We start from the raw sequence: 26,392 nt of genomic DNA on the forward strand, positions 1-26,392 counted from the left end.
TCAAAAAAGCCAAAAAACTTATTACGTACTGAAGGGAGCTAGAACATTAAGAAGAATCACTTCTCGGCTTTTGACAAGATATTGCTTAATAAAGTAGGATCAGTTTATTCTATCTCGTGAGATTTTTTTTTTTAAAAAAAGGCAAAAAACAGTTATTAGGTACTGAAGGGAGCTGCTTAATAAAGTAGGATCAGTTTATTCTATCTCGCGAGATTTTTTTTTTTTAAGTCAAAAAACACTTATTACGTACTGAAGGGAGCTAGAACATTAAGAACAATCGCTTCTCGGCTTTTGACAAGATATTGCTTAATAAAGTAGGATCAGTTTATTCTATCTCGTGAGATTTTTTTTTTAAGTCAAAAAACACTTATGCTTTTGACAAGATCAATGTTTATCTCTCTCGCATTCCTTTGTTTCTCAACATTCTCCTCAGCTCTTTCATCTCTGTAATACATGCTCTCTGGCGACTTGTGACGTCATTGTTCAAAGCCGACGGGTTGTATCCCCTGCTGCACTAGTCCCTTAAAAGGTAATAGTCTGCAGATTCAGAAAACGCAAAAAAGTAAAAATTGAACTTTTCATGATTTTGAGCCTTTCCGGAGCCCCTTAATATAGGTGAGTTTTATTAAAACTTTCATACATATTTACAAAATTAAATCAAGCATTTAAACCTCCATCAAAGAGTTTCACAATTATTTTACACAATGATCATTTTAAATATCCAAGAACTAAAAATGGTAAAAACATAAAATACATGTCATTTCAATAACTTCAGCCATTTACGTATGTCAATGTAAATGTATCAACTGACAAATGAATTTCCAGAAATTCTTCCTTGGGTGTTCGTCTTTTTAGCAGATCCATGTCGAGGAGTTTTAAGTTATTTTGTACTCTTCCTAAGACTCATATGCATACTGAGTACAGAAACAAATAATTTGGAACAGATAGGAATTAAGGTAAATCAGCCCTGAGCACCTTTGTTATTTAGCCTTCGAGCTCACCTTAGTGGATATCCACTAAGGAGAGCTCGAAGGCTAAATAACAAAGGTGCTCAGGGCTGACCGTAATTCCTATACCTTAATTCCTATCTGTTCCAAACTATTTGTTTCTGTACTGCCACTGCTTTTCGTAACAGTTGCTTGTGTGGAGTGGCAGTGACATGAACATTTTCTACAAACAGTTTCCTGATTTGAAGACTTCTTAACAATTTCTTTCAAATTTGCCAGTTCATTTAACATTTCATCCAGCTTTTTAACCATGTTTTTAGCTTTTCAATTATTTCAAAACTAGATTCTTTCCATAATTCTTCTTCTACATTGTCAACATTCTGAAAAAGTAATAACGTTATTTATGTTACAACAGCTTAAACATAAGTACACACAAATATTAACTATAATTTTGAATTTCCATGTAAATAAACTTAGAGTCAAATGACCGGCATGTATGGCCAGATGTGAATTCCTAAGCAATTCAGGAAAGCGGCATCCACACTGATTCTTAATGAAAGTATGGGCAGGAGTACTTGGCGATATATTAATAGGGCCACATATACTACCACAAAGGTTAACTGGGGCACATGCTCTGGACTTTTTCATTTATGTACCGCCTACCTTGCTGGAGGCTGTGCCTCAGTCCCCTAGACTTTTGGTAATGGGGACACTAAGCAATTTGTCAGTCTATGCCACACCAATCAACGATGCTTGGACACTACAAGGTCGCGTCTTCAGTGCGTGCCTGCAGGTAGAACAACAACAACAACAACCGGGTGTGTTTCAGTGGGTGCATCATTTCTTATGCCGGAGGACAGAGGGGTTCATTGTCATGAATAGTTGCCATGTTTAACGCCTTCTTTAAACGTGTTTATCGCATGAGGTATGCATTTCCGAACCCATGTTTATTGGACTTATTTTTCTTGTTTCAATGAGCACTACCAGCTCTCAAAGTATTCAACACTTTTTTTTGAACACGCTATATATGATAGAACATGCAAAATAAATGATGCTTATACTGTTGGCGAATTGTAACTTAAGAATAAACATTCTGAGAAAAATTGTGGAACACTTTTTGGACAACTCTCATATCACGTAGTTTGAAAAAAAAAATTAACAGCAGCCGGCTCAGGTCAACAGAAAGAGTGAAGAGATTTCTTTTATATTATATCTTAACACAGACAAGAACTTCAAAAACACTGTTGCTCTGGATTTAGAAGAATAGTTTCGCAACTAGAATTAAATTTAGAATATAATGAGAGTGAATTTATGTAAAACTAATCCTTTATTTTTTTTTTTTTTACTTTATGGAGTTAACTACTAACAAAGACGGAAGCAGTACATGACCAACAATGAAGAACGACCACCACATGAATAAAAATGTGCAAATCAACCATGGAATTAAAGGAGATAGTGCATGGACTGTGGTAGAAATTTTTATTCCTTGATGAGTGAAAAGGTATAGCTAGACCATGCACTTCAAGTAATGGTTGATGCTGAGCTGAGAACATGAGCAACCGTGCATGCAATCTCAAACATTACTGAACTGCAGCTATGTTAATTATACAAATTGGTAATCAACAAATATTTATTTGTTGCAACTGAAATGAAATAGTACACAACAGTTAAAATTACATAATGTGTATGAAAGCTAAGTGTTAACTGAAAAATACTATTTCAAGTGGACAAGTAAGTAAGCTGATCAAACAAAAGATCTGACTGTAACAATTGCAGGAGATTCAGAAGTACAATCCATCTGTAAAAATTTTCAATTGCAACTTCAAAGAATGGCATGATCCACATGACAAAATTACACTGAATGGACAAGATCACAAGCCAAAGAATTGTAGGACGAGGGTCTAGAAGCTTTTCGAGTTTACAAGTCACAAACAGATGGACATCTTATAGCACTAATCAGATTGCAAATTTATGCCTAAGAAAAAAGCAGATGAACACACATGTGAAATTTACGAAAATGTGGACAAGATACAATGAACAGTTTGTAAGGAATTAAAAAAGAGTCGTGGAAATCATCAATGTCCAGAAAAATGTCAAAAAAGGTGTAAATGAAAGTGCAGCCCAAGTAAAAGAAATGTGTGTTTGAACACCCACGGACTGCTACAAAATTAGACAGAGAATGAGAAAATTAGACTTGTCGAAGGTCATATGTAAGGAGAAGTTCCGTTCTCTGCAGATACTTTGAAAAATTTCCAAACAAGGCCATACACGGACACCAAGATATATCAAAACTGGTCACTTTGAGAGTTCTGAATAATGAACTTCCACTAAACATGTGACAAAAATTGTTAATGGTACCAGACCATGACTTGGAGGCAATTTTACTTGTTCTCAACAACACAAGCCAAAGGAAAATCACAGAGCCACACATGCTCAAAGTTGACACAACACAAGGTGACGCAGTAAATCATGGAATCAACAAACGTGTGACAAAGTAAGATCAAACGGAAGTGATATGTGACATGAGAACAGAGACAGAAACAGAAAAGAAACCACTGAACGCTTGAATAACAGAATTAGACATTGACCGTCACAATGTAATCACAGACACCAACCTGTTTGAAATGACACAAATTGGAGATGTGGACTGAAAAGATGTTAGAACAACAACAGAAATAATGGACAAGAACTCGATAATGATGAAATAAACAGGAATGAAGGTGGACATATACAAAATGGACAGAAAAAACTAAAAAATGGTCAGTTGCATTGCATATCACTGGGCAAAGCTACAAATGCAGTGAAAACTATTACCATATAACGAAGTAACAAGTCAAAGCAGAATAAACAGAAACAACCAAGTGTTTAACATTAATGTAAATGAGATAATGGTCACAGCTGCTGGATGCAGGTGCAGATTTCAGTATGATTCTGTAGACTAAGACAAAAGAAAATATTAACATTACCAATAAGTGATGTAAAATTAATTTGAGCTGTTGGACAGAGAACAAAGCTAAAGAAAAGAAATTTAAGTTTCTTTTATAATCGTGTGGCTTACATCACAGAGATTAAATCATTCATATTCACACATTCTGAAAGAAAAGAAGTGGTAGCCAGCTCAGCAGCCCAGAAAGTAAAATAATGGTGAAGATATGATTTTTTTAGCATTACATCCAGCTCAATGAGAGTTTTAGCTCTTGAAATGTATTGCTATGTTATCTGAAGATTACATTAAGGGTGCTGAATGCTACAAAGTCATAATAGTTGTGACTTTTGCATTAAAGTGAGTAGATGCAATGTAATGTGCTTATGCAAAATTAAATGCAAGTAATATTTAAATTTCAATGTAAGTAACATATTACTGAAATGGTAACAATGGTGTGTAATACTTTAGGATGAAAGTAAATTTTGCATGATGTGTCACTGTCAAGTAACATACTTCAATGAAACTGAGCATACATAGGAGCCCTACAGTATAGTACTGAAGGTAACAAAGCAATATACAATGAGATGAATAGAAATGACACTTTTATTCAAAGATAGTAATTACAGTGCAGTTACTGTGGTTCTCAATGGTCCACTGAACATTAAGAAAGACGGGACATGGTTCTTAATAGCGCATGTGATTACCAAGGACGGCCATCTTCACTCTAGAACATGCTCCAATACTGGCCACAAGGTTGGTGAGGAGTTCTTGTGGTAGGGCATTCAATTACTTCACCAGTGTAGTTAAGAACTGCTGCACAGTCATTAGTGCATGTGGATGTGGTTGGGATTTAAGTCAAGGGAACAGGAAGGTAAGTCCATTTGCCAAATATCTTCTCATTCCCAGAGCCGCTCCCACTTTTACAGTTCAATGTGGTCAGGGTTGAACGCACACCTAAAAAGACACACATTTGGAAACAGTAAAATGTCACAATAACATTGCCCAGCGAGTATACTGTGCTCAAAAGTTTGGAGGCCAGTAAATCTCTTGTGCAACATTATGGTCCCCCACACAGTAAAACGTCTCTTTCCATATGAGGACGCATACACCACAACCAAACTTAATCGTTTTGGTAGTCCAGGTGTTATGCTGTAGGGAGCCATAATGTTGCATGGGCATACCAATCTCCAAATCTTTGAACATGTACACTCACCAGTCAACGTTACTGTGACACTGTACTACTTCCACATGTGTATCGTTCCAGGGGTGTGTTTGGCCCTGACTTAAATTTTAGTCATGATAATGTGCGACTGCATTGAACAGTGCAGGTGAAGCGGAGCTCTCAATGAGGAGGTGTTCAGCAAATGGATTAAGCCTGCAACCCCTCCCAACTAAAATATCACTGAGCATGCGTGGATGTGTGGGGTACATTCAGGAGACATATTGCAGCATGTCCACATGCACCAATGACCATCCAGTACTTGTCAGCCGTGCTGGTGGAAAATGAAACCCTACAAATAAGAACTCGTTACCAACCTTGTGGCCAACTTGGGAGTACATTGAAGAACATGCACTTCTGTCCATAATGAACACACACCCTATTAAGAGTCATGTCTCTGGTTTTATGATGTTCAACAGACCATTCCTGGGTGAATCATAGTGATACTGCACTGGATAGATACGTGCCAGTACAACAGTTCATATTGAGAGGGAATCTCCACGATACAGTCACTGTAAGGAAACAGATACTACTGCATAATAGGCATAAAACAAAGTGTAGACCTGTAGACAGAGATGCTGAATGAAACGCGTTTGGCTGTCAGGAGAGCAATGCTTGATGCCTTCAGTGACTAACATAGCATAATATTGTCAAATGACATTTTACAAAATCTAAAGAAATTCTAGTCATTATGTGAAGGCTGTTAGTGGCACCAAAGTTAGTGTCCAGCCCTAATGAATGAGATACGAACTGAAGCTGAGGATAGCAAAAAAAAACCAGGAGAATTGCACCAATTTAATGGCCGTACCACTGAGAAACAGCTGAAATAGTTAAAATTTAACAAAGCTCCAGGCCCTGATGGAATCCCTGTCAGGTTCTATGCAAATTAGCGGCCAACTTAGCCCCTCTTCTCACTATAATCTGTCATAAATCCCTCAAACAAAAAACTGTGCCCAGTTCTTGGAAAAATGCACAGGTCACATCCGTCTACAAAAATGGTAGCAGAAGTGATCCACAAAACTACCATCAAGTATCCTTGTTTATTTGTTGTAGAATCTTAGAACATATACTGAGCTTTAACACAATGAGGTATCTTGAACAGAATGACCACCTCAATGGCATCGAGCAGGGATTTCAGAAACATCGATCATGTGAAATCCAAATCACTCTTTTCTGACAAGACAAACTGAAAGCTTTGGATGAAGGCAACTAGGTAGAAGCAATACTACTTGATTTCCAAAAAGCATATGACTCAGTACCACACCTACACTTATTTTCAAAAGTATGATCATACAGGGTATCAAGTGAAATTTGTGACTTGAGTGAGGACATGGCATGTTATCCTGCATGGAGAGATGGAGAGTCATCATCAGATGTAGGAGTACCTTTGGGTGTGCCTCAGGGAAGTGTGTTGGGACCCTTGCTGTTCATGTTGTATATTAATGAGCTTGCAGACAATATTAATAGTAAAATCAGGCTTTTTGCATATCTGTAATGAAGTACTATCTGAAACAAGCTACACAAATATTCAGTCACATCTTGATAAGATTTCAATGTGGTGCTGAGATTGGAAACTTGCTCTAAATGTTCAGAAATACAAAATTTTGCACTTCACAAAACGAAAAAGAAATGTAGTATCCTGTGATTATACGAGGGCCATTCAGAAAGTAACCTCCGGTTGATTTAAAAAAATACACCAAGTTAAATAAAAATATTTTAATATATACATCTTACAACTACATCTTTGCACTATATTTCTACATAGTCTCCATAGCGATTGAGGCACTTATCGTATCTCTTCACAAGCTTTGAAATTCCTTCTGCATAAAAATCGCCCGCTTGTGCCTGGAGCCAGCCTGTGACCGCATCTTTGAGCTCTTCGTCGTCATCAAACCGCTGTGACCCGAGCCATTTCTTCAAATGCATGAAGAGGTGATAATCACTTGGCGCCAGGTCTGGGCTGTAAGGTGGATGGTTGATAACGTCCCACTTGAAGGACTCAAGAAGGGCCGTTGTTCTGCGAGCAGAGTGAGGACGGGCGTTATCGTGCAAAAAAACGATACCGGAAGTCAGCATACCACGGCGTTTGTTCTGTATAGCCCATCGTAACTTTTTTATTGTTTCACAGTACACGTCTTGATTAATGGTCGTACCACGTTCCATGAATTCAACCAACAACACCCCTTTGGCATCCCAAAACACCGTTGCCATCAGTTTTCTGGCAGAAAAATCTTGCGAGGCTTTTCTTGGTTTGGTAGGCGAATTTGAATGTGCCCACATCTTTGATTGTTCTTTTGTCTCAGGGTTCACGTACTTAATCCAGGTTTCGTCACCGGTCACGATTCTGTTTAACAATGGTTTTCCTTCGTCCTCATAACGTGACAGAAAGTGTAATGCAGAGGCCATTCTTTGAGTTTTGTGGTGGTCGGTAAGAATTTTGGGCACCCATCGTGCACAGAACTTACAGTAACACAATCTTGCTGTCACTATCTCGTACAAGAGTCTTAGAAATCTGTGGAAAACCAGTAGACAACTCCGACATTGAGAAACGTCGATTTTCACGAACTTTTGCATCAACTGTCTGAACGAGTTCGTCAGTCACCAATGATGGTCTACCACTCCTCTCTTCATCATGAACGTTTTCTCGTCCACTTTTAAATAAACGTACCCATTCACGGACAACTCCTTCACTCATAACTCTTGGTCCGTACACGGCACAAAGCTCACGATGAATAGCTGCTGCAGAATATCCTTTGGCTGTAAAAAGCCTTATGACAGCACGCACTTCACATTTGGCGGGGTTTTCTATTGCAGCACACATTTCAAACTGCCACAAAAACTAAACTAGCGCAGGTACAACGTTCACTCTACCACGGCTTTATGCCGACTGACCTGTTGAGTGCATGAACGCACAGATGGCGTCGCTACTCCCCCCACAACCCGCACTGTGACCAATCGGAGGTTACTTTCTGAACCGCCCTCGTAATATTAATGAGTCACTGTTGGAACTGGCCAACTCATACAAATGCCTGGGTGTAACTTTTGTAGGAATATGAAATGGAATGATCACATAGGTTCAGTTGTGGGTAAAGCAGGTGGTAGACTTCGATTTATTGGTAGAATGCTAAGGAAGTGCAATCAGTCTGCAAAGGAGATTACTTACAAATCACTCATGCAACCGGTTATGGAATAGTGCTCAAGTGTGTATGACCTATACCAGATAGGACTAACAGGGTATTGAACGTGTACAGACAAGGACAGCATGACTTGACACAGGTTTGTTTAATCCATGGGAGAGTCACAGAGATACTGAAGGAACTGAACTGGAAGACTTGAAGATAGTTAATAGACTTTCTCAGGATAGTTTGTCTAAGTTTGAAGAACAGGCTAAAGCTCACATAGGGCTCAAACAGAGATTGTGAAAATGAGATCAGAATAATTACTGCAAGCACAGAGGCATTCAAACATTCTTCCCATGCTCCATACGTGAATGGAACAGGAATAACTGGTACAATTGGAGGATGTACCCTCTGTCATGCGCCTCACAGTGGTTTTCAGGGTATTGATGTAGATAAAGACTTCAGTATAATGATTATCTCTTACTGAAAGTGTCATTTCTGTTAACTGCATTGCATATTTCTTTCAGTTAACTTTTGTACTATACTGTAGCAGATCATCTTGTGTATCGCCCAAGTTTCATTGGGTTATGTTACATGGCAGTGACATGATGCAAAATTTACTTTCATCTTTATGTTTTGCACACCAGTGTACACTGAGGTGACAAAAGTAATGACACAGCAAAATGCACATACACAGATGACAGTACTGTGCACACAAGGTATATAAGGGCAGTGCATTGGCAGAACTGTCATGTGATCCATGTGGAAAGGTTTCAAACATTATTATGGGTGCACAACGTGAATTAACAGATCTGAACACAGAATGGTAACTGGAGATAGATGTGAGGGACATTACATTTTGGAAATCATTAGGGAATTCAATATTCCCAGATGCACAGTGTCAAGAGTGTACCGAGAATACCAAATTTCAGGCATTACCTCTCACCACAGACAATGCAGTGACCGACGTCCTCCACTCAACAACCGAGAGCAGCAGTGTTTATGTAGAATTGTCAATGCTAACAGACAAGCAACCCTGTGTGAAATCACCACAGAAATTAATGTGGGATGTACCACCAACTTATTGGTTAGGACAGTGCACCAAAATTCAGCAATAATGGACAATGGCAGCAGACGACTGATGTGAGTGCTTTGCTAACAGCACGACATCGCCTGCAGCACCTCTCCTGGGCTCATGACCATCGGTTGGACCCCAGATGACTGGGACTCACCCGACCAGGCCACAGTTACCCAATTTTTGTAGGAGCCGATGGTAGGTTTTGAGTGTGGCACACACCCGACGAAGCTAGGGATCCTAGTTGTCAAGAAGGCACTGAGCAAGCTGATGGTGGTTTCATAATGGTGTGGGCTATGTCTGATCCAACTGAATTGATCACTGACTGGAAATGGTCAAGTCAGGCCACTCAGACAATTTGCGGCCATTCGTGGGCTTTGTGTTCCCAAACATGTCACCGGGCCACAACTGTGTGACTTGCCTGAAGAACATTCTGGACAATACGAGCAAATGATTTGGCCACCCAGATCACCCAATATGAATGCCGCTGTGTATTTATGGGACATAATCGTGCACAGCATCCTGCGCCAGCATTTATGGACAGCTACAGACACATCTTGGCTCAGTATTTCTGCAGGGGACTTCCAGCAACTTGTTGAGTCCATGCCACATTGAGCTGTTGAGGTCCGGCACAATGTTGATAGGTATTTTATACTTTTGTGTCCTTGGTGCAGAATAAGATAATATGCAGTAGTCACTGTTATTGGAGCCACTATGATCAAACTGACTCCACAGAAACTATATTTCCCATCTTGCAATTTTTGAAAAAGTGCTGTCTGTTTTCTGGTTAAGTGTCACATACTGTATGATACTTAAGACCTTGTGATATTATTTCTGATATGTGGTCAATAGTATACTGCATATGATTAGCCCATCCTGTCATTCCCGCTGCACTGTGTGTGTGCGCGCGTGCGCGCGCGCGCGCGCGTGCGCGCGCGCGCGCGTGTGCGCGCGCGTGTGCGCGCGCGCGCGCGTGTGCGCGCGCGCGTGTGTGCGCGCGCGCAGATGTGACTGGAAAATTACTCTGAATGACAGATCAAAAAGATGTAAAATTAATTACATATTTGGAATCAATAGCAAATGACAAAACTTACATTACAGTGTACTATATAACCTTCCTCACAAGGCAGTATGGTCGAATTTTATAGCGAAACCAGTCATTTCTATATTTTCGCTTTTAAATGGAATATTTAACCTGCAAAAATAAAATATATCTATGGCATGTCCTACAACATTTGTGGTACGAGTAGTTTGAGGATAAAAGCTAAAATAATTGTATTCTAAACAGAAGCAAGATGGCATTTAAATTGAGATAACAAATATACTAACACTGCTTGCTACGGTGATATGCAAGAACAGAGATATTTTCACTTAATACCAAATCACATTTTCTTAAGGATAGTTTAACACATTAATATAAGACATGAATGTAACTACTTTAGCACAATAAAGGAAATCTACAATGTTAAAGTATTAAGACAGGTAGATACATGTTCAGATCATTACATTGTCACACCACTAAAAAAGAAACCAAAATGCAATAAACGGAGGAGGAACTTCGGTCCCCATCAGTCAATTATAAATTATAAATATAGACTAGTCACATAAAACTGACATATAATTTAGGAGAACTGTTTCAAATTCTCAGGCAATAAGCAGAAAATTTATCCCCACTGAACCCATATAAAAGACATGTCTGGTGGAACTCAGAATGTGACAAAATTCATGAAAAAAAGACATGCATGGTTAAAATTTCAAACACACAAAACAGAAGAAAATGCAGCCAACCTCAGAAATCAGGAAAAAGTTCACACAAATTATCAGTCAAACCAAGAGACAATCGCAGAAATATCTAATTGTCTCAATAGAAGAAAATTACCATAAAACCAATTCCAGAGACTTTAACAAAATGCTTTAAAGATGATTACAAAAATTTACCCCTCCCACATTAATGCTGAAAAGGGAAGATGGAAAAAATGGCACATAATGACAAGGAGAATGCCGAAATCATGGCAAAAGCATTTGATAAACTTTTGAATTGTTAAGAACCCCAGGAATTTTAGCAATTAATATTGACACACCCAGCCACCTGATCCCATAAATCCTCCAACAATCCAAGAACACTCAGAGATGAAAAATTATAAGGCATGTGGAGAAGACCAAGTGTTTCCAGAAATGTGGAAATATGCCAGTGATACAGTTCAAACATCCTTATACATGCCCTAACAAAAATCTGGATAACAGTAAAGTTTCCCAAACATTGGATCACAGCCACAATCCACCCACTCCACTAAAAAGGAGATAAAAGCAACCCAGATAATTACAGAGGTATCTCTCTCTTAGACTGCACATACAAGATTTTCTCCAGAATCCTATACAAGAGGATCAAAGAGCAACTAGAGGAAGAATTAGGTGAATACCAAGGAGGCTTCAGATTTTGGGGGAGCTGTGCAGAACAGATCATCACTTTAAAATCAGCCATAGCACTTTACAAGAAAGGAAATAAACCTCTTTTAATAACCTTCGTGAAATTTAAAAAAGCGTATGACTGTATCCATAGACCTTCAATGTTAAAAATCTTAACAAATTTTGGGCTCCATACAAAATTAATTGAACTGATAGAATTCACCTTAACCAACACTGTATCTAAAGTCAGGTTGGGGGGAGGGGGGAGGGGGGGGGAATCTGAGTCCTTTATCATAAAAACAGGTTTAAGACCATGAGATTGCTTGGCACCCCTGCTGTTCAACTGCGCTTTAGAATACATAATGAGGGAATGGTACAATATTAAGTCAAAGAACATCCAAATTGGAAGACCCAAAGACAACATAAGTTTAAATTGTCTAGGATTTGTTGATGACCTTGCTCTCTTGTTACACAGTATTCAGGAAACCAACCAACAAGTTATCTCACTACAGGAAATAGCACAGAAAATTTGTCTTGGAATATTCTTTGAAGAAACAGTCATGTTAACTGACTCACAACTCAAACAAAATTGCCACAGAAACCAAGAAATGAACATTGTAGATAAATTTAAATATCTGGGAGAAATCATAACATAAAACTTCAATGAAAAGCCAACATTGCATAACAGAATAAACAAATTGACTAGAGCACAATGTATCACCAAGAACACCTACAATAAAAAGAGCCTGTCAATAGCAACAAAATTAAAACACTACAAAACAGTCACACAACCAGAAATAACATACGCAAGTGAAACGATCTTCAAAACAACTAACACTGCCCAAATAGACAAAATCCTCAAAATAGAGAGAAGAATCATCAGAATGTGCATCAACAAATCGTACCAGAAAGATGGACACTGGAGAGTAGCTACAAATGATACAGTCTACAAGGAAATAGAACCAGTATAGAGTACAACCAGGAAGAAATGCATTTCATTTTTCGGACATCTAATCGGAACACCAGATAGCAGGATCATCAGGAGAATAATAGAAAAATTGTGGAATAGTAAGTGCAACATTAAGTGGATTACAGAAATCAAGGAAGATATCCCCGAGCTAAAGATTTGAAGAACTAAGAAAGAAAACTAACAAAATCAGGAAACTAACAGACAGACAAACCAGAAATGAGAATCAGCAAACAGACAATGGGAAGTGTGATTTCTGATGAAGAAAGGATGAGATCCGAGAGAATGAAGTACTGGGCTGACAGGAAACTGAAAAATTCCTTGTATAAGTTGGCTAGAGTGGTCCAATGAAGATTATAAAACGTAAATAAAACATAAAATGAAGGTCTTAATTGCTACCTATCTTCAATTAGTCCACCTTGGTAGAGCTTCCAAACTGACAGACAATACTTTTAAGACCAACATGTAAACATTTTATCTTACTTCGTCCATGGATAAACTACTTTCTCTGAAGGTTCTTCTAACAAATTGTAGTCTGGCACCTGTACACCGCATACTTAGATTTATGTGGTCACTAGATTTAAAAGCCCTCCAGATGCAATCCTTTATACGTTTCACAGCTCTGAGAGGTTTCGTTCTTTCTCAGATTGTCGTTAAGTCTTTTTATCTAATTGTAGTAACATATGGTTACATTGCAGAGGTCAGCTGACAGTTGACAAAAGGTGATGCAATTTACAGGTCTTCCTGCAATTCATAATTTGCTAGTGACTCAGCCTTGCTCTGCAAAGAGGTATGGGTTATGTAATGGTCATTTACATATTTTCTTAACTGCAATGGACTTTTCGCACTTTCCTGAGAAATGTCTGATGATATTTTAATCACAAGTTTCCTCACTGCGAACAATGTACTGAATTCCCTTTGGTAACAACTTTAGTTCAATCACATGCTGCTCTCGTATTTTATATCAGTTTATTTACTATGAAGCCCTGCAGTTTCCTTGACACAAAAACCACAATCAACCTGGACCTCATTAACTATAGCCTTTTAGAGCTGAATTTCACGAAATCCTCATATGTAGAATCACATTGCTTCTAACAGAGTAGTAGTTTGGTCTTCAAAATGTAATAAGCAGCCAAAATCCATAATTGTACAGTAAGTTGATCCTAGTCAAGAAAAAGTCAACGCTCCTTAAAATGGATAAATTGTGTTTTTCCATTATTATTGGCCACATTACTGATCTGAAGATCTATAATAAAAACAATAAACGCTTGCTGGAGCAGTAGTTGATTATTTTGCATAATCAATATGTTTCTAATAGATATTCCATCATGTCCATACCTTTCCTGTACCAAGGAACTTGCTTTTTGAACTTGGAGTCTCGTAAGTCCATCATTTTTATGCCCATGTGGCATTCAATAAGAACTGTGGTCACCATTGTTTAGGAGATGTGAATTCAGAGGACAGCATATAGTTTATTTGGTCGCATATCATTATATTCCACCTTATCAGTAATAGAACATTCCACAGTACAAGTAAAATCAACAAAGGCAGTCATCTCGTCAGCAGCAGAACTGACATCAGCAGAACCTTCCCCACCACCACTAACAATAAGAACAGGAGACACAGCAACAGTGGGACAGACAACAGCAAAGCCAACAACAGCAGTAGCACCAGAAACGACAGTACCAATGGAGAAGCCACCAGCTAAACCACACCCCATCAGAAGGAGCCAGAGGACAAGAAAGTACATCACTCCAAAGCAGGATTTTTTATGGTTCAGCACCAAGAGGAGAAAAAAACTGGGACAAACTGGCGCAAAGCATCAGTCACTGTCAACAAAATGCAAACAAAAGATACAGGCAAGGTAAGCTGTGCTCGTTTCTCAGTCTTTCATCAAAATATACAATCTATCAGAAACAAAGTGCAACAATTAGAAGTGGAACTACAAACTTTAAACAGTTCAGTCACTTGCATTACTGAACATTGGTGTAGAGGAACTGAAATAACATTAATAAATTTAAACTCATATATACTAGCATGTAATTATAGTAGAACCACCATTAGAGGTGGTGGATCATGTATATATGTTAAGCAAGGAATTGCCTATAAAATCAGAAATGATATTAATTCTGTAAGTGAGGAAAAACACACAGAAATATCAGCCATAGAGATAAGCAAGACAGATGAGGCACAAAGGTTAACTATAATATGTATTTACCGTTCACCCAGTGGTGATATAGATACTTTCACTGCAAAACTAATCCAGATTCTAGACATGGCTTCGAATCCTAAAGGGAAGGTTCTCATTTGTGGAGACTTAAATATAAACACACAAAACCCAGATAGATTCTGTAACTCATTCTTGAATATATTGCGCTGTTATAAGTTATCACCATTAGTTAACAGAGCCACGAGGATAGCCAAAACCTCATCATCAACAATTGATCACATCATCACAGACATAGATAAAGAAAGTTTTGAAATTATTGTAGATAACCTTGGCCTTTCTGATCACTCCTGTCAAATCCTAAAATTAAACATAAATATAGACAATACAACTAAAACACACACATACAGATGGGTTTTCTCCAAACCAAACAGATCAGAATTTGCCAAGCAAATAAACTGTATAACTTGGGAATAAGTGTATGCTGAAACTAGTGTAAATAAGAAATTTTCTAAATTCATGTCACTATTTAAACTTAGATTTGATGAAGCATTCCCAAAGGTGCAAACTGCAGTACACTCACACAAAAGAAATACCTGGGTGACCAAAGGAATAAGGAAATCCTCTGCAACACTCAAACAACTGAACAGGTTAAAAAACTACCATAGTGATCCTGGTTTCCTGAACTACTACCACACATACAAAAGAATATACAGAAGAGTATTACGAGATGCAAAAAAAGCCCACAATGACAGTATTATAGAAAAGGCAGAAAATAAAATTAGAGCAGCCTGGACTGTTACCAAACAGGAAACAAACAGTAATAAATTAAAAACAGTAAACATTCAAATTAAACATAATGGTGCTATTATACATAACCCAAATACACTAGTAAATACTGTAAATGAGTACTTCAGCAGTGTTGCTACCAAGCTACAGCAAAAGTTTGGCAAAAAACAGCCTGAACAAAAATTGAACTATATGGATAACTCAATGTTACTGTTACCGACTTCTACAGAAGAAGTAAGGATGGTTGTGAAGAATCTAAAGAATAAAACATCAGCAGGTTTAGATGAAGTGCCAGTGTGCTTACTGAAGGACTGCATTGACAGCATACAACATCCTTTGGCACACATCATAAATGAATCTTTCACTGCAGGCTGCTTCCCAGAATACTTAAAATGTGCAAAAGTCCTGCCTCTATTTAAGAAAGGCGATCCAGAAAATATAGAAAACTATAGGCCCATCTCATTACTCTCATCCTTTCCAAGGTAATAGAAAATATAATGAAAAAGAGACTAATGGATTTCCGAAACAAGTACAACCTACTGTGTAAAGAACAGTTTGGTTTCAGGCCAGGAAGAAGCACAGGTTCAGCAGTAGCTCACTTCACAAATTTTGTCTTAGAAGCACTTGACGAAGGTGAACATGTAACAGGCATATTCCTTGACCTTAGCAAAGCATTTGACACGGTAGACCACAAAATACTACTAAACAAAATGGAGGCACTAGGAATAAGGGGAACAGTAAATAATTGGTTTCAATCGTACTTGGAAAATAGGGTACAGTGTGTAGAGATCTCACAAACGAAGTTCAGCAGATTGACAAAACACATTTCCAAACCAGAACATATTAACATAGGAGTCCCTCAGGGGAGTGTGTTAGGGCCAATACTCTTCCTAATATATATCAATGATTTTCCCCAGAGTGTCAAATACGGGGAAGCAATACTATTTGCAGATGATAGCAGCATCCTTATCAGTGACGAGTCACCAGACAAATTGAGAGACAAAGCTGAAGAAACTCTCGATCATGTATGCAAGTGGGTAGTAAGCAACAAATTAACCCTCAATATTAAAAAAACAAACAGTATTAATTTCCACATAAATAAAAAACATAATGGCATAGGCCTAAAAGTTAAAGATGAACTTATAGATTGTGTCACAAACACAAAATTCCTAGGAATGCATGTTGACTCACAGCTTAACTGGATTGACCATATTGCAGCACTAGAAAAGAAAATTGCTACTGCTTGCTATGCACTCAGGATAATTATGTCAGTATGTAATAGTTCATGTGCTAAGACGACATACTTTGCATACGTACATTCAATAATTAGTTATGGCATAACCTTCTGGGGTACAAATGTGCAGAACATACAAGCAATTTTCAAGCTGCAAAAGAGGGCAGTACGAATAATAACAAAAAGCAGCAAGAGAGCTCACTGTACTGATTTATTCAAAACCATGGGAATCTTGACAGTACCATGTGAATACATCTTTCAGACTGTGATATATATAAAGTAACACATTGACCAGTACACACAAAACAGATCTATACACCAACACTGGACTAGATCCTGCCACCATTTGCATCTCATACGAAAAAACAAAACAAAAACCCAAAATAGTTTATTATTTAATGGATTAAAAATGTATAATAAACTTCCAGAGGAGATCAAAGCTGAAACTGGAATACATGCCTTTAGGAAAGCTGCAAAAAATTATTTAGCAGATAAATGGTACTATACTTTCAAAGAATACTGTAAATGACATGTGTTCACCTCAATTCATGCAAGAGTACCTTTGTAAATTTATATTTATCTTTAATTAAGACTGGTATGTATTTGTTTTATGTAATCCATGCAAGAATACATTTGTAAATTTATATTTATTTGTAACTAAGATTGGTCTGTATTTGTTTTGTGTACAAACGATTAAGTTTCACCATAGAAATATGTACTACCAGAAGTACTATTATGTATATACTCATAGCATGTATACAGTTGACGACATCCATACAACACAAGTTGTCTACGGATGAATAAATAAATAAATAAAAAATTCACGTCAGTGTGATGAACAAGCAACACGAAGAATAGATTTTAATTTCCTGACTGACTACATAGGACAAAACATTACTGGATTTTTATTTCTTTTCCTGGAAATTTGGCAGGTAAAGTGTTTGCTTAAACACTCCCTGCATAGCCGTTCTTACTCATTCTCACTTCATTCAGCTTTTGTTTCTCTGCAGTATACAGTTTTGTTTGAAACTGCATTTAAAGTGCGATTTCATATTAGCTTACCAACTTTGTTACTGTACTGGCCAAGGGTGGGCCCTTTCTCTCCATGACTACCTTACTCGATACATAATTATCTAACCCATGTCCTGCAATAATTTAGTTTATGTTGTTGATTCTGTATGTATATACCCCTTCCCATGAGAGTGCCAGCTGCCTGGATAATTAGAACTCAGGTTCTTATCACACTTGTTAAGAAGAAATATTTTATACCTTTCTTAAGAATCCCCTCGACAACTGCAGTAGTCTGATATAGTTAGTGATACGATCATGAAGTTGTACTAAATTCACCGTGTTCACCTCTTGTCAGGATATTTTTCATCTCTTGCTCCACAGGTCAGGATCAGCACAAATCTGAAATATTTAGATAAAGTGTACATATGTCAAATATTGCAAACAGTACTACATACAGCTTATTACTCAACATTGTCTTCTTTTACAGCATTATTTTTTAGTGTTTTGAGAGAAAATGAGTGATGAGTGACATTTGTTCATTGCAACCACCACTAATTTAAAGCAAGGGCACAAAAACACTGGCAAATGATGTTTAATGAACAAACAATGATAAGACAGGCAAGAGTTGCTTGTTGACATAAGTTCACATTTTAAAAAATGTACTTCTGACACACATTCATGGTATCATAATGCTGGATTGTTATTTTTAATTATCATGAAATTCCTTCAATCAGTGTATAAAAAATTGTGCTCACTATCTCACTCCACTCTCCTCAGAAAAAGAAATTCATACCACAGCACATGCATCCCTCTCTGAAAGAGCTGCAGAAAACATTTTAGTACTCATCTGGCATACAGAATATCTTTAACCTAAGGAAACCCACATGTAATTTCCCTTAAAACACCCTGTCTTAACTTAACCAAAAAACTATTACCAACTCATAAAGAGAGAGAGAGAGAGAGAGAGAGTGAAGCACCTGACAGAGAAAGATGAAAAAGGGACAAATAACTTCAGCGATACTAAGGAACATTCATTTTTTCATACCAGAAATCTTCTGAGCACTTCTAATAAATCCAAGAGTAACAGGCACTGCTGTTTTCTGTTGATACATTTTAGTACCACACCTGTTACTAGGATGCTGTTCTTGCCCAACACTACTGTTTTTTATTTGCCTGTTGACAAAGTTGAAAGTGATAACACTGAATTATTCAAATTATAGCTAAGGTTGAGACAGGAAGAGTCATTCACAATTAGTATTTGAATTTAGTGGAAAGGAGATACATGATCGGACTGTCCCTTCTCTTTTCTTAATTATGGAAATGGAAATGTAATATCCCATTCATACAAAGGTAATTGGAGAGAACACCAGGTTATTTACAGGATGAATGAAGAAAATGTCTGCTTTTGTTAGATTAAAGATGCCAACAGTAATGTTTAGAGTTGTAGTGAAGTCACCAATACATGGGTTGGATAGACAGTAGTGGCAGCACTGTTATAAAGCATACCAGATGTTCGCCATATTAAACGCCCTCAATAAAACAACCCCGTGTGTCTCTCACCTTCCCCCACATAGATGGAAGGTGTCATACACTGTTAGCGCGTCCGTCTCTATAGATGTCTCTTAAGGACCACCCTATGGCATTGTGAGGTCTCCTATTACACTGTAGTGCATGCCAGGAAGAGGTTCCTTCATTCTGGCGTACAAGTCTTAATTGCACTGTCTCATATCGGATGAATGCATGGGATACTCAAGTATCTCCCACCCATATATACACAGGAGCTCCAGCAAAGTGTTCGCTGTGTGGCATCATGCAGCGACATCAAGGATGATTTGATGCAGTTCCAGGTGCCATCACTCTTCTTCTCATTGTAGGATGATGGTAATGTCACAAGAAACTGTATTAGTAAGCGGCAGTGACATACTGTTACGGAGCTTGAACTGGCCTCTGACATTTCCAGACAGTAGGCACTGCAACTGACTCAAACACAGCCGTCATTACTCACTGCACTACTTCAACTGAGCTCCTGCTGTTGGCTGTAGAGTATTCATACCATCTGACACACATCATTTCCACCGTATTAACCTTACTTTTTATCCAGCCCCTGTAATCAATTAAAATAGCAGTACTGGGACTTCAAGCACCAGTAGCACACCTCACTGCAATAACACAACAGCTAAAGTTTATACGAAATTAAGAACAGGACTGATGGTGTGCTTCTGGGTGTTCTGATGAGTTACTGTTTCATTTTACACACAATATTTCAATGATTGCCCCAACTATTTTCTTCCAATGCTGTAAGTTTTTGTGTTATATTTACTTGCTGTCTGGATTCCAACCAGTCAACAAAACTGACAGCATCTGAAGAAGATGGCTGAGTCTATCATCTAAATATTATGCAGCCAGAAGTATACCATAGATCAGTCATCCCAGGAAAACCTCACAAGAAACACGACATCTGAAATGAATGTGAAATACATTTAAGGAGTTGGAGTTGTAATAAATGGAAAAATACAAGACAAATTAAACTCGGTATCAATAAATCTATGGGCAGAAACTCAGGACAGAGATGCAATATGTTTATCTATGAAAATTAAAAGGGGAGGGGAAAAAATTACTTCTCTCCTTTTGGGACTCACTTGTTGAAAAACATTATTAGCAGTGCTGCCCCTCAAACAGATCAAATGAACCACATAGCCAAAGTCAACAAGGTAGATTAAGAGTTAATTTCCTGTTGAGATCAGAGACTGAGCCACAGCTCAGAGGACAAAGGTGGATCAAAGAAATTAGTTGTATCCACTGGATAGGTCTCTACAGTGCTTATTGCTATAGCACAATTAGTCACAGACACTTCTCCTGGATGAATTTATGCTACTCTGCAGCATGAAATCATTCCACAGTTGAAATCATACATGAGCAGCTAATGAGTGATGGACATCTTGCACCACTTTCATTTGGCACCTTTCTTCTAAGAGGGACTGTACACATTTTATGAGAGTATGTACACACAGGTTAAAAACCGCAGATGTATTTGCTTACTAGATTATATAGAGTTCCTTTATTTGCAATAACAACGTTGTATAATGCATGTTTATGGGTTGCCATACTGGGTACAGTTACAGTAGCCTCTTCCCAAGTCTACTACAGGGAGATTCACAACCGACAGACCAAGGGCCTGGCCACTACAACAGAGCTGAAATGGCAGTTTCAGCCATTTAGTCACAGTCAGTGACAGTTATTTTACAACATAATGCAGCACCATGTACAGGAATCTTTTATCCTTCAATGTCTGCTAGTGTTACATTCCATCCTGGATTTTTCAATGTCTGCTAATTGTGCATTCAGTGAAGGCCACATCACGGAAACTGAACTACACTGATTACAGTTCACAACAACAGACCATAAAAAAATCTTCACTGAACTTATTAGAAACAGAAATTTCACTACTTGTTCATTACAAAATGTGGAGAAACAAACGTATCTCTTTTTCATGATTAAACCTTGTTTCCAACAACATGCATACCAGTAGTTGTTTTGTACAGGACAGCTAGCCGATAAGGAATATTTTGGGGAATTAGTTAAATTTTTACTTTAAACGCACTAGCGACATCTTTCAAACATCTTCTTGATGTGAGTTTTCACAGTGGCACATGAACGCCTGATGGAATTTGAAAGTGTCAGCTTCACACCACTCTTCCTGTTGTTGCTGAATAAGTTAACATCACATCACTCTTGACACTTTTGCTGACTTACCTAGCAGGGAAGCAGTGGTTGGGAAAGGAGTGAGACAGGGTTGTAGCCTCTCCCTGATGTTATTCAATCTGTATATTGAGCAAGCAGTAAAGGAAACAAAAGAAAAATTCGGAGTAGGTATTAAAATTCATGGAGAAGAAGTAAAAACTTTGAGGTTCGCCGATGACTTTGTAATTCTGTCAGAGACAGCAAAGGACTTGGAAGAGCAGTTGAACGGAATGGACAGTGTCTTGAAAGGAGGATATAAGATGAACATCAACAAAAGCAAAACGAGGATAATGGAATGTAGGCAAATTAAATCGGGTGATGCTGAGGGGATTAGATTAGGAAATGAGACACTTGAAGTAGTAAAGGAGTTTTGCTATTTAGGGAGCAAAATAACTGATGATGGTCGAAGTAGAGAGGATATAAAATGTAGACTGGCAATGGCAAGGAAATCGTTTCTGAAGAAGAGAAATTTGTTAACATCGAGTATAGATTTAAGTGTCAGGAAGTCGTTTCTGAAAGTATTTGTATGGAGTGTAGCCATGTATGGAAGTGAAACATGGACGATAACCAGTTTGGACAAGAAGAGAATAGAAGCTTTCGAAATGTGGTGCTACAGAAGAATGCTGAAGATAAGGTGGGTAGATCAAGTAACTAATGAGGAGGTATTGAATAGGATTGGGGAGAAGAGGAGTTTGTGGCACAACTTTACTAGAAGAAGGGATCGGTTGGTAGGACATGTTTTGAGGCATCAAGGGATCACAAATTTAGCATTGGAGGGCAGCGTGGAGGGTAAAAATCATAGAGGGAGACCAAGAGATGAATACACTAAGCAGATTCAGAAGGATGTAGGTTGCAGTAGGTACTGGGAGATGAAGAAGCTTGCACAGGATAGAGTAGCATGGAGAGCTGCATCAAACCAGTCTCAGGACTGAAGACCACCACAACAACCACAACAACAACAACAACAACAACAACAACAACCTAGCTACACGCACTACCCAAATGACCAACATCTACTTCTACATGGATACTCAGCAAATCACATTTAAGTGAAACTTCCTGGCAGATTAAAACTGTGTGCCCGACCGAGACTCGAACTCGGGACCTTTGCCTTTCGCGGGCAAGTGCTCTACCATTTAAGTGCCTGGCAGAGGGTTCAACGAATCACCTTCACAATAATTCTCTATAACTCCTACCTTGAACAACGCGCAGAAAGAATAGACACCTACATCTTTCCATGCAAGCTCTGATTTCCCTAATTTTATTATTATGATTGTTTCTCTCTATGCAGATCAGCATCAACGTAAGTATTTTTGCATTCAGAGAAGAAAGTTGGCAATTGAAATTTCGTGAGAAGATTCTGCCACAACGAAAAATGCTTTTCTTTAAATGACATCCGCCCCAATTCCTGTATCACGCCGGGGACACTCACTTCTATTTCGCTACGTACAAAATGTGCTGCTCTTCTTTCTACTTTCTCTATGTACTTCGTTAATCCTATCTGGTAAGGATCCCAGAGCATGCAGCAGTACTCCAAAAGAGGACAGACAAGCATAGTAGATCTATTACATTTTTTAAGTGTTCTGCCAATAAAATTCAGACTTTTGTTTGCCTTCCCCGCAACATTTTCTGCGTGTTCTTTCCAATTTAAGTTGTTTGTAATTGCAATACCTCGGTATTTAGTTGAATTTACAGCCTTTAGATTTGATTGATTTACCACGGAACTGAAGTTCAACAGATTCCTTTTAGCACTCATGTGGACGAGTTCACACTTTTCATTATTTAGGATCAATTGCCAATTTTTGTGCCATACAGATATCTTTTCTAAATCTTTTGCAATTTGTTTTGACCTTCTGATGACTACTAGACAATAAATGACAGTATCATCTGCAAACAACCTAAGATGACTGCTCAGATTTTTTATTAAATCATTTATATAGGTAAGGAACAGCATAGGACCTGAAACACTATCTTGGAGAACACCAGAAATCACTTCTGTTTTACTCTACCACTTTCCATCAATTACTACACACTGTGACCTCTAACAGGAAATTGCAAACAGTCACATAAATGAGACGATATTCCATAAGCACGCAAACTGACAACAAGCCGCTTGAGTGGTACTGTCAAAAGCTTTCTGGAAATATAGAAATACGGAATCAATTTGAAATTCCTTGTCAATAGCCATCAACAATTTGCGTGAGTAAGGAGCTAGTTGTGTTTCACAATAATGATGTTTTCTAAATCCCTGTTGACTGTGTCAATTGACCATTCTCTTCGAGGTAATTCATAATGTTAGAACACACTATATGTTCCAAAATCCTGCTGCAAGTCAACGTTAATGATATGGGCCTGTAATTTAGTGGATTACTCCTACTATTACTCCAATTATCTTTCTTGAATATTGGTGTGACCTGTGCAACTTTCCAGTCTTTGCATACGGATCTTTTGTTGAGCAAGTGGTTGTATATGATTGTTAAGTATGGGGGCTATTGCATCAGCATACTCTGAAAGGAACCTAATTGATATACAGTGTGGACCAAAAGACTTGCTTTTATTAAGTGACCTAAAGTGCCTCACTACTCCAAGGATATCTACACTTCTGAGTTACTCATGTTGGCAGCTGTTTCTGGTTTGAATTCTGAGATATTTACTTCATCATCTTTAGTGAAAGAATTTCTGAAGGCTGTGTTTAGTAATTCTGCTTTGGCAGAACTGTCATTGCTAGTATTTACATTGCTACCATGTAGAGAAAGCATTGATTGTGTCTTGCTGCTAGCATACTTTACATCCAACTGCAATTTCTTTGAATTTTTCTGCTAGGTTTCAAGACAAAGTTTTACTGTGGAAACTATTGCAGGTATCTCATATTGAAGTCTGCATTAAATTTTGAGCTGCTTCTCTTCTCAGATGAATGCTTTGACTGAAAGCTTATATATAATAGTCTTTTCATCCTGTCTGCCTGGAAATCAGTTTGTCATCTTTATAGTGAATAGCAATCTATCCTATCCATAGTAAGTTTGTATTTCTTTCATTCCGCGTCTTACACATCTGGTTCTGTAGGACGAAAAGGAAGAGCGAATCTCCAAGTCATGGAGTGAGTCAGTACATCAAATTGACATCTGGAAATTAATGATGGACAATTAATATGTACACCAATTCTATCTAAGCAACATTCTGCTTGTGTTTAATTGTAACACAAGAATCAGTTTAATCATTTTTCAGGAATATCCCAAGAATGTGTGAGAGTACTTTACCTAATGCTTTTCTTTTTTACATGCAAATGATGTGCCTCAAAGTAGGTGGAAATGCTTCACCTCTTGTAATTACAGTTTAACAGTCGACTTACAAACAAAACATTCTCAAAATATGAAACTGGGAACACTCACTTCAATTATATTTATTGTTACTGTATTTATAGTATGTCTTACTTAAACTATGTACAATTTGCCATTGAATTGCCCTTGTATTTATTGTAAGTTTAAATTGAAACCTGTACAATTTGACACGTTCCATATCCTTGTGATTGACTCACTAACTGGATCTACGGAACAAGAAATAAATAAATAAATTTTATAAAATATTAACAAATCCACACTTAAGCAAATACATGCAAGCAAAACAATTTGAAAAATGTTGCACACGTTGAGCTAAAAGAATTCCTGGGTGTGGTTATAGGTATGTACTCTAGATGGGACAACAATGAATAACATCTGCCATGAAGTGAGTTCAACAACATTTCTGATGAAAAAATGTCACTACAGCATACACATGGATACTACTAACAGCGCACCATGGGCTACTGAATTCACAACTATTTTATGGTATCGTGGCCTGTGGAAGTTCTGCAAATACACACATACAAACATACATTAAGTTAAAAAAGAAAGCTGTAAGATATACTACAATATGACTTCTTAAATATACTTACAGACATAGATTTATGGAACTAAACATTAAGGCTAAAGGGCACTTTCAGTGTCAGCAGCTCCTGCATTGTGTGCAGATGTTGGCAAATTGTGAATGTTGGTCACAGCCGAACAGGTGATTGTATTCAAGAGCCAATGAGATGCTTTCCTTCAGTGAAAAACACAAATTACATTTCTTTTTGATATCCAGAGCACCAGAGTAATTTTTTGCTCGTCTGGTTATCAGGAATTGCAGATTTGGTTAATGTTTCATGTACTTTGTTAAGAAGAAAGTGCTGACAGACTGACCAGTACCATAGCCCGAGGCCTATGTTACGTTTGAACGTAACACTTTGGTTGAGTTACCGAGAGCCAACAAATCATCAAGAAAATTTGTGAGTTCTAATAGCTTGACATGTAGCACAGCTGGAGAGGTGTTCATCATTGAATAATGTACTGCCACTTCTGATTTCTGATTTTGCCTCAAATTCTAACAACTTAGTCAAATTCTAATCTACTGGAACAAAAACCAGTTAACTTTACTGACAAACTATTAAATATAGGTATGAGCATTCAGGTTGGCTACTGACAACTGACTCCTGATCCATCAGATTCAGTTCTCACTCTTTGTCAAGAGAGTTGTTACCGTCATCAGTACACAATGCTAAAGCCACCAACAACCTAAGTGCAATTTGACTAAACAGTATGATCATTGCACTTTAAGGAAACCAATGTTTATGTAAAAACTGAGTGTGCTGCAATATTAAACAGATACTTATGATTTTAACAGAAGGGAAAAATGTAATCACACTGAAGCAAACATGCTAAAATTCATTGACCGACAGAATCCATAAACGCTCCATGCATCCTACACAGTAATCTG

General features: G+C 37.8%; 1 protein-coding gene across 3 annotated transcripts in view; it reads right to left on the reverse strand.

Moving 5' to 3' along the window:
* Positions 1-1,056: 1,056 nt before the first annotated feature.
* LOC126210540 (uncharacterized) overlaps positions 1,057-26,392 on the reverse strand; it is a 199,876-nt gene continuing 174,540 nt past the window's right edge. For all 3 annotated transcript variants that reach the window (XR_007540695.1, XR_007540694.1, XM_049939792.1), the window contains 2 exons: positions 18,119-18,259; positions 1,057-1,327 (listed from right to left, as the gene is read on the reverse strand). The gene's annotated coding sequence lies outside the window, so the exon portion shown is untranslated. The remainder of the gene's footprint in view (positions 1,328-18,118; positions 18,260-26,392) is intronic.

Source organism: Schistocerca nitens, chromosome 10 (genome assembly GCF_023898315.1).
Source record: "Schistocerca nitens isolate TAMUIC-IGC-003100 chromosome 10, iqSchNite1.1, whole genome shotgun sequence".
Lineage (NCBI taxonomy): Eukaryota > Metazoa > Arthropoda > Insecta > Orthoptera > Acrididae > Schistocerca > Schistocerca nitens.